At 36.9% G+C, this 10580-nt stretch overlaps 1 protein-coding gene and 1 long non-coding RNA gene across 2 annotated transcripts in view; one reads left to right on the forward strand and one right to left on the reverse strand.

Moving 5' to 3' along the window:
* Positions 1–1451, reverse strand: part of LOC134793738 (protein still life, isoform SIF type 1) — a 158296-nt gene extending 156845 nt beyond the window's left edge. The window contains exon 1 of the mRNA XM_063765398.1: positions 1081–1451. The gene's annotated coding sequence lies outside the window, so the exon portion shown is untranslated. The remainder of the gene's footprint in view (positions 1–1080) is intronic.
* LOC134793770 (uncharacterized) overlaps positions 1–10580 on the forward strand; it is an 86162-nt gene that overhangs the window by 51672 nt on the left and 23910 nt on the right. The window lies entirely within an intron of this gene.

Here is a 10580-nt window from a genome sequence, read left to right on the forward strand (position 1 = left end):
GCTGAGAGAGATAGGGAAATATAATTTACTCTGTCCCTCTCAGCAGAAAATGTCCAACGAAAAGGTAGATGTTAAAACCCCTTAAGTTGTTAGGGCTTGTACATAGCCACGTATTGAATTAAAAAGATTTCAATGAGTAGATAAGTGATGATTATAAAGTGAAAAAAAAAACGTTATTTTTTATTCTGTGATACGGAACCCTTAGAACGCGAGTCCGACTCGCACTAGGCCGGTTTTTGCATAGCCTAGGTGTTTTTTTAAGTAAACCACATGTTAGCGAGTGTGAGTGGTAATTCGAATACCATGAAACTTGTTAGTGCTAAATATACGGATCCTACGATTGACTCTAGTAAAGGTTGCATCACTTGCATCCATAGAGTTTTAGGCACCCATTGGCTACGGTGACTTCTTACCATCAGGCAGGCCGTGTGCTTGTTTGCAACTGACGTGGTATGAAGAAATAACATATCGCTTGCAAATATAAACTCATGATCATTCGATTGCACTAGTGTTTTTTTTTACCATTTCACAAACCTAGTATTCCTATTGCGACAGAAACAAATTTCGTTTTTTTTTTAAATTGAAAACAGAAAGATGGTAATTCCATTCACGGCCGGGAGTCAATTATGGGCGTTTAACATCAAAGAGCAAGCTCAGCGAGCACAGTGTTTGTTCCAATTATGAATGCATATTTGGCGGCTACTTTATTTTCTGCAATTCACCAATTGTTGTCGATTTGTTTGACCGACTGTGCTTTAAACAAAATCGATACCTGGTTAAGGTATTCGCAACCTCAGGTCCTGACACTTAAGTTTCTAGAAGAGTACCTAAAAGAAACGACAGCCATCTAAGAATCAATCCAGTAGGTATCTCATACATACAGATCATGTTTCAATGCCAATCTAATGTTGCAATAAATAAAACTACATGAAAATGGATGATGGTCGTCCGAGTCTGTCGCCAGATGACCAGGCTGGGAGCTCGTTAAATACAGAAATGCGGTTATGATGCCTCTAGTTACTAAAAAGCACTGATGCCAATACTACTGACGGTGGACGGGCTCGTTAACAAGCAACTTACCATAAACGACAACAATGTCAATTTATCCGATTATATTCTCAACAACTGAATGTTGACCTGTGATACACAATGTAGACAACACAACCAATAAATTTAATTGTATTTATACAAATCTGGCTTCGATTTACGTAAACAATTCCTATGGAAACCTAATCATGTAACAAGTTAGCCAGCCTTTTCTAGCGCCACATGTTCCTAACTTACATGTACTTACAAGTAGGCTCTGCTCTACTCCACGCCCTAACATTCTATATTTACAGCTGTAATTTTTCTAAACTCATTCAACGTTACATTTTTTTGCATTGATTTGGAATATAAGTTAACCATTTTTATAATGGCAATCGATACCTGAGATGAAATTAAATCTTAACCCAAAATACTACGTCTTTACGTTTATCTTAATTTCTGATCTTTTAATCATACTATGTGGATATGATGTCGTCACAAAATTTTATTCATTAAGTTTAGAAATAGTGGAATCAATAAACTGTGGTGCTGAAAATGAGATTTTGCGTCGCTATTAAGGGCAAGTTAATGCAGAATGACACCAATGCATCCGACATTGAGGTAGGTGTCGTCTTAGATCGGTTGCGAATGGGGGGTGATATCAGGTGTGTTCAGTCCATACACCTCATTCACTGGGGCTGGTTACCGTGGGGAAAGAAGGGTAAACGTCAAACGATTGGCACTGGAGGGCGAGTTGCGCGGTCGCGGTGGCAGCGGGAGCGCGGCGCAGCACACACTAGGGCTGGGCGGCGAGTCGCGGCAGCGTTACGTCAGCGAGGGACGAGGGGGGCCCCTCACTGCTGCATCCTCTGAGCGCCCATCTTCGCCCGACTCCGCTGAAAAACGTGACAACTCCGCGCGGGGTTGCCCGGTTTACAGGTGTATCGCGTTTTACACATAATTCTCATTACCGTCAAATCAGGTAACTTTAGTCCACAACTTAAAATTATGGTCCAAATTCAAGTTCCAGTAAAATAAGTATAAGTATTTTTCAAATTATGTTGTGTATATTAATATAGAAAGAGCATTAGTGTATCTAAGCTCCAAAATACGAGTACAAATAATAAAGGCTCGTTAAGAATCAATGTTAAAAACTTGACCATAGTTGTACCAAAGATATATGTAACTCCGTATAAGATAAAGAAAGTGTAAGAAAAAAACGTGCCTCGGAAATCAAGAAAAAGTCATTCTCGAATAGATGGCGCCATGCCTTTGGCCTATTCTCGGCTAGATGGCGTTGACAATTTAACAATTTTAACACATATATCAGTGAACGAAGATGGGTCAGTATGGAACAATAAAAATTAAAAATCATTTATCCGTATACATATTTTGATTAATTTATACATTTTCAATTTATTTTAAGTTTTAATCGTGTGTCGATAGATGGCAGTAAATGTACCGTGACTACAAAATTTACTATGGCAATAGCCCTCTATACTATCTATTCTTTTTGGTTGTGCTTAAGGACTATAGTTACCTACCTGATTTTAAGGTAAGTATTTATTGTATGTTGCCTTGTTGCCTGATTTCATTGAAAAAATTGACTTCCTACTTTCAGACTTAAATCAACCGGCCTGAGCAGTTTTGAGTATTTCAACTGTGAATATAGTTCACGATCAAGTGGGTTGATCTTATACAGGGTAACCAAAAAATAACTGCAATCCCGTAACGTTGCCAAGGAGGTTTTGGGATTATACTGAGCAAGTTTTATTATGAGACCAACCCCTAAATCGCGAAAACAAAATTTGGCTGTTTCATACATTTTGGCTGGTCCATTTTCTATGGGAGGGTAAATTTTTTTTCGCGTTTTCGGGGTTGGTCCCATAGTCAAAGTTGCTCAGTATAATCTCAAAACCTCCCTGGCAACGGGAATGGAGTTATTTTTTAGCCACCGTGTATAAACAATGAAAAAAGGCTCAAATCAACGAAGGATAAACTTTTCTTTCAGTTGTTTTTTTTTCAGTAGCTAGGGTTGGCACTTTATACCGACGGGATCTCTGTAGCTGACATTTTGCAGATCTAATGTAACATTACTATTTCCTATTGTTTGATTTGGCTAACTTACTTATTTTTACATTATAATGACGAAAAGGTACAAAAGTCAACCTAATTTTACCGTTGGTACATTAAAGAATAATAGTGTAGATCTCACCACTGATCATTGTGGCATCTTGCAAGCGCCTATGAGCTACAATGTCCAATTACCATCCATCGCACATACGAGTACCCTTGCTTACCACCAAGTTCACTATTTTTAACGTCATTGTAAACATTTCACACGCACCTCACTCGCGAGTTATTTCGGTCGTACGTCTAGCAACCCCTCGACGACTCGCGGCTACCCGCCCGCCCCCTGGCCCTTCGCTCTCTCCTAGGCCCGTCACATACGATCACTTACTGCAGCGACTCATTACCTTGATGCGACTTCTGATGAACAGACGTTTATGCCTCCCACAGATGTGCAAAGCCATGTGCGTTGGCCATGCGATTTTTGACAGCTAACGAAACACGCATTTTGAAATGAATTTGGTAACTATAAACAAGAAAGTATTTGCGACTAATAGTTGATGAATCATTGAAATCACTTATCTTAAGTATCTTATCTTATAAAATTGTACCTATGTTGGCGATAAGGTCACAACCCAGTATTGTACCTCTAATATACCACCTTTATTTATGCAGATCTTAAAACTTTACACCCACAGATAATTACCCACCTGTTGATTTTATCACAATTTTTATTGACCGAGCGTTAACGAAGATCTCTACAGGTCCCAATTCTCAACCGATTCTCCTGAAATTTTGTGAGCATCCTTGGTGGTTAAATAGACTGTTTTTGTCGATCCAGTTTTTGGATTTTTACCAAAATGGCGGTGCGGCATTTATTCAGTTTTAAGATATTCTCGGGAGGTGTCATAGAGCCACTAGTATTAGTACAATTGTTTTAAAATTGAATCACAAACCGACACATTGCGCGTCAGAACACGTAGAATGGATGCTTGCAGACCTCATGTTGATTTGCCGGATTAAAGTCGTATTTACAATTTTATTTAATAATGCCATAATATTAGAGAATTAATCCACTTGATAGCTTCGTCGTTCAGTTTTTACAATTAGCTAAAATAAACGAACAAATATTGGGGAGCTAGATTCCGTACACCAAATCGTTTGACACCATAAGCACAGATTATAATATAATATATACAATACTAAAAAGAACGATTGGTTGTCATATTCATTCAGTCTTTTAAATCTTCTAAAGGGTTACTTAATAGGATATCCATTCGAGCCGATATCTGATCTCACAATCGCATCGGACTTCACCCTTTCCTTGCTGCCAGGGTCTGCGAGTTCTTCTCTTAGTAGTACCATTGTTTATTTCAATATTTTCAATACAACTGATACTTTATGTCAACAGTTCAAAAGGAAAATTCCTATGAAGTATTTAGTGTACTAATATTTCTTATATTGTTACTGACTGGCACACAGCAAAGCGGTAGCCTCAAAATATCACAATTTAAATAGATAAAATATTAAGCAAGGCGGGAAACTACTGTCCCAGTCGCGTAAACACAGTTATTTTACGAGGGAACGGCAGAACCACCCATATTACAGCAAAATATAGTGCTTCCTTGACACGGGCTGCTTCAACTAACTAAACTAAAAGGAAAAATCTCGACACTTGTTTAGTTAAAATAAAAACATCACGCCCCGCTAAATAAAATTATCTTGAAATGTTTTTGCTTTGAATGGTTAGTAGTAGCAAAGAGAATAGATAGTATAGAGGGCTATTGCCAAAGTAAATTTTGTAGTCACGGTACATGTACTGCCATCTATCGACACACGATTAAAACTTAAAAAAAAATTGAAAATGTATAAATTAATCAAAATATGTTTACGGATAAATGATTTTTAATTTTTATTGTTCCATACTGACCCATGTTCTTTCACTGATATGTGTTAAAATTGTTAAATATCAAACGGTGTCGTCAACGCCATCTAGCCGAGAATAGGCCAAAGGTATGGCGCCATCTATTCGAGAATGACTTTCTTGATTTCCGAGGCACGTTTTTTTCTTAACTTTATTTATCTTATACGGAGTTATATATATCTCTGGTAGTAGTATGCTTATTTCTAGCTTGTAATTTGATATACCTACATAATTATACAGGATGATTCACGAGACGTGAGCAGGACTAATCCTGCACACTCAGTAACTGATAATTGATCGATCACCGTCGTATTTAAATGAAATAACCACACTTTTTCCTATTTTTGGGGTTCCGTACCTCAAACGGAAAAACGGAACCCTTATAGGATCACTCGTGCGTTTGTCTGTCCGTTTGTCACAGCCCATTTTCTCAAAAAGTACTGGACCAATTAAGTTGAAATTTGGTACATATATGAAAGTTCGTGACCCAAAGACGAACATCTTACATGAACAAATGAATTATAAACACGGAGGCCACTTTTGGGGAGTCAATGAGAAAATTATAAAATTAAGTTTTTTAAACTATATCGTGTTACATATCTAATGAAAGAGCTCATTTTGAGAATCTCAACCATATTTTTTTTGTAATTTTAAAATAAATAGTTTAGAAGCTATTTTAGAAAATAGACAAAATATGACCCCCCCCCCCCCCCCCCCCCCCTTTATTCCGAAACTACTGGATCTAAAATTATTTTGAAACAAAATATACAAAATAGTTCTTTACCTATAGATGACAGGAAAAACCTATTAGAAATATGCAGTCAAGCGTGAGTCGGACTAATTACTTAGTTTTTGATCCGACCCCTACGGGTTTTTTAAAGGCAATTCACTCGCGTTACACATATAAAAAATAGATTGTTAAAAATTGGGTGATGTACGGAACCCTTGGAACGCGAGTCCGACTCGCACTTGGCCGGCTCTTTTTAGGGTTCCGTACCCAAAGGGTAAAACGGGACCCTATTACTAAGACTTCGCTGTCCGTCCGTCCGTCCGTCCGTCCGTCCGTCCGTCCGTCCGTCCGTCCGTCCGTCCGTCCGTCTGTCACCAGGCTGTATCTCACGAACCGTGATAGCTAGACAGTTGAAATTTTCACAGATGATGTATTTCTGTTGCCGCTATAACAACAAATAATAAAAACAGAATAAAATAAAGATTTAAATGGGGCTCCCATACAACAAACGTGATTTTTGACCAAAGTTAAGCAACGTCGGGAGTGGTCAGTATTTGGATGGGTGACCGTTTTTTTTTTGCTTTTTTTTGTTTTTTTTTTTTGTATTATGGTACGGAACCCTTCGTGCGCGAGTCCGACTCGCACTTGCCCGGTTTTTTACTTTTTGGTGAGGGCAAAATTTAATTCTCTACAATCATGGTCATCCTACAAGACCTAATTAATAAACATAAAACCTCTTTAACCGTAATGACAGCATTTTGATTCCGAACAAAATAAACTGTCAAACTTGAGTGAGATACGAGTTTTCAAAAGTAACCAGATCGTGATGACAGTGATGACATTCAATTTGACACAGAATATCGGCACCTATTATAGTTTAGTATTCTAATTTTAGGGTGACCATGCATGTCGTAAATAAATAAATAATTTTTAGGGTTCCGTACCCAAAGGGTAAAAACGGAACCCTATTACTAAGACTCCGCTGTCCGTCCGTCCGTCCGTCCGTCCGTCTGTCACCAGGCTGTATCTCATGAACCGTGATATAGAGGCAGTTGAAATTTTCACAGATGATGTATTTCTGTTGCCCCTATAACAACAAATACTAAAAAGTACGGAACCCTCGGTAGGCGAGTCCGACTCGCACTTGTCCGGTTTTTTTTTCAACACGACTAAATAATTAACGGTAACCTCACTAATACTGATACGAAGCAGTTGCTTATAATTTACGAAATGCGCAGTATTAGTCCTGCTCACGTCTCCTGAATCACCCTGTATATTTTTGAAGCAGAACGCAATAAGTATCGACACTGCTGCGTTTTCTTTGACGAAGTATTTACCCAAGATATTATTTACCTTACAATTTCAAACCGCAGGTACTGTGATATGCCCGAGTCATTAAAACGAGCGACTTTCAAAAAGAAGTTTGTGGGTTCAAATCCTGGAGTGTTTTTTTTTTTAAAAGGGAAAGGTTTATATTTGATATTTACCAGTAAGTAGGTAGTTATAGGTACTTAAAACGCAAAATCGGAATGAATGTCCCATTCGTCTTTTAGGGCGTCCGCTGGCTTGGGTGCACGGAGCGGGCGCACGCACGAGGGTGCCATTGTAGGTAAACGCCGTGTCAGGCGTTTCTTACACTATTTTTGGTTAAGAGCCAACGGGAGTAGTCATTTCTCCATACAAACGTACTCCTCGTTTTCCTCCGTGGTTTTTGAAGCTAGAGCAATGATTTTTTCAACACAGATTAATATTGTCAATATCTGTGTCGGACCGTTTTGCTTTTTTTGATATTATTATTTTTTAAGGCGCTAGAGCCCTTCAAAAATGGCCAAAATTGCCTAATTGACTATGCCGCAATGAGAGGCGTGGCATTCAAAACTGATATCAATTAGCCGAAAAAGCAAAACGGTCCGACACAGATAATTTCATAATCATTTAGATTTCGAAATTTGGTTACGATTGGTTAAGTTTTGGAGGAGGAAACAGAGGAGTACGAAACCTCGATTTTTGAGATTTTTACGCAGGATTTTTCGCCTTGTCCTTATCGCACTACTTTTAGGTGCCGCTTCCGTTAGCGAGACGGGTATATTTACCTAAAATATTTAAAACTCAGCTCCTGTTTCGTCTTAACCCGCTCACCCGCTACGTACATTAGGGGTTGTGCATAAATCTCGCGAGGTGTTTTCGGCTACTTTTTGACCCCCTCCCCCCCCCCCCCCCTGGTGATATTTGGTGAGGTTTTTCGCTACCCCCCCCTCCCCCCACACAACCTCACTTGTATTTTTAGGGTTCCGTACCCAAAGGGTAAAACGGGACCCTATTACTAAGACTTCGCTGTCCGTCCGTCCGTCCGTCCGTCTGTCACCAGGCTGTATCTCACGAGCCGTGATAGCTAGACAGTTGAAATTTTCACAGATGATGTATTTCTGTTGCCGCTATAACAACAAATACTAAAAACAGAATAAAATAAAGATTTAAGTGGGGCTCCCATACAACAAACGTGATTTTTGACCAAAGTTAAGCGACGTCGGAAGTGGTCAGTACTTGGATTTTGACCGTTTTTTTTGCTTTTTTTTCGTTTTTTTTTGCATTATGGTACGGAACCCTTCGTGCGCGAGTCCGACTCGCACTTGCCCGGTTTTTTTGATTTTTTTTCATTCGACCTAATTTTAAGAAAAATTGTATTGTATATAGAAAATCTTGTTTATTTTTCTATTTTCTTTAAATAGACTCGCTATTTTGAAGTGCAGAGTGAAGATTTATGTTTAACGAAACCGAGAAAAAGTATCTACTCATGTGGTAGGTGTTTTTTTCATAGTTTCGTTCACTGTAGAAAAATACACGTGAGGTTTCCTTATACCCCTCCTCCCCCAACGTGATCTATCGTGATTTTTTCGTCACCCCCCCACCCCCTATCGAACCTCGCGTGATTTGTGCACAAGCCCTTACGTACAACCGCGTAAGCTAGCGGACGCCTTATGTTTTGGTGTTTGATGAAAGATATTGCTGTCGGTTTCAACATACTTAATGAACAAATTGAAACTTGTATGTGTATATGAAAATATGTGTTTTTTTTTCAATCATGGACAGTAAGGTACCATTTCTTTTAGGACAGGCCGAAATTAATGGAACGTCAAACTTAATCAGCTCTATCTTTAGTAAACGGCTACCTACATGAAAAAAGGCGTATCTTCCAGGTACTTAGGTCCTTTTATTAAGAAGAGAACTCAAAAACGAGTCAACCGATAATTTTCAACATTATTGTAGAATTATTGTACAGCAACAGATTCTTAACTATTAATTTTAATGGGCAAACTCAATTTGGTTTGAAAATAAACAAAATTTCCGTTACAGGCTTTATTTTTCTTTGAAAAATAAAAACAAAAATTAAACTCTAAACATAAGAAATACAAACCTTAAGAAATTCGGCATTCAGCAAAGCTAATAAAGAAAATAATAATTGCTAGACTCTATAAATGTTAATATTGACTTATCGGTATAATCTACTTAAATTATGAGGTAGTTGTTTACAAATAGTCTTTCAATATATTCTTAAAATTAAGTTTCACTGTGATAAAATTGCAGCAGAAAACTTTTTAACTAATTAGCTTTGAACGTTACATATATATGCATTATACGTATTGTTTTGACAGACTACTATAAATATTCCAATGAGCCCAAATTAAAACTCAGGCAGTAAATATGCAATAAAAAATAATAAAACTAAACAAGAATCAGCTTCAGTTATTCACTGACGATTACCAAACAAACCTTAACTTTAATCCTTAAGTTATATTAAGACCCGTATGTTGTAATACTTAATGATTTATCATTTATTCAAAAACACAATTGAAATAATCTTCCAGAAATAAACCAATGTACTTTTAGACAAGAAATTTTTGTTGCAATATTATGGAGTTTAGGTTTTTACCAAAATTCAAATGTCCTTTAAAATATATTGTTTGTATGTAATGGTAGTGGTATAAAAGTTCAGTTTACATTTGTGTAATATATAGCATCAAAAATAAAATAAATATGATTATGATTAACAGAATAATTCGAATAAAGATTTACGTGCCGGTAAGTAATGTAAAATAATAATTGCAATTACTTAAAGTATAAAACTAGATAAACAGACTTCTTCGCAATGTTTTCTGTGTAAGTAATTAAGTACCTATTCTTATAAAAACGTCACTTATCATTAGGCTTTTGAGCAAACTTAAAGTATAAACATTACTCATGGCTTTTGTTACATTTACAAAAACGTATTTTGATTTTAGTAGGTGGATGTGTGTACCATCGCCCACGCCTTTAACTATCCATCGGTGGACCTTATGCTATTTGTAATAAGTTCCACCGATGTACAGTTAGGAGTGTTGCTGTTTGTACTTACTTAATATACTTTTTTTCAATCTTAACATTAAAACAAGTTAACCCATCAGACGCCTCCTGAACATTAATGTGTAACTAAATTAATTATTGCAACTACATATGTTAGGTGAGCTTTGGCACGTTGATTTACTTTTTTCCTATTATTAATTGGTTATAATGTATATCGATTAAACAATTGCACCGTTACATATGTTCATAGCCAGTATTTAAAATAAAATTTCCATTACTGTAGATATCATTTTGGTTACGGTATAATAGCGTTGCAGATAACAACATACATGATATTTATTTTAGATTATGAATAAAAATGAAGTGTATATTTCTAAATTTTAAAGACCAAGACATTTTTAACCTATAATTATGTTTAATCTGTATTAGCTAAAAAGACCAAATAAGATATTTAAATTCGAATACCTGTTGATAAGTTATATTTCGTTT

The sequence above is a fragment of the Cydia splendana genome, chromosome 9, assembly GCF_910591565.1.
Source record: "Cydia splendana chromosome 9, ilCydSple1.2, whole genome shotgun sequence".
In the NCBI taxonomy this organism is placed as follows: domain Eukaryota; kingdom Metazoa; phylum Arthropoda; class Insecta; order Lepidoptera; family Tortricidae; genus Cydia; species Cydia splendana.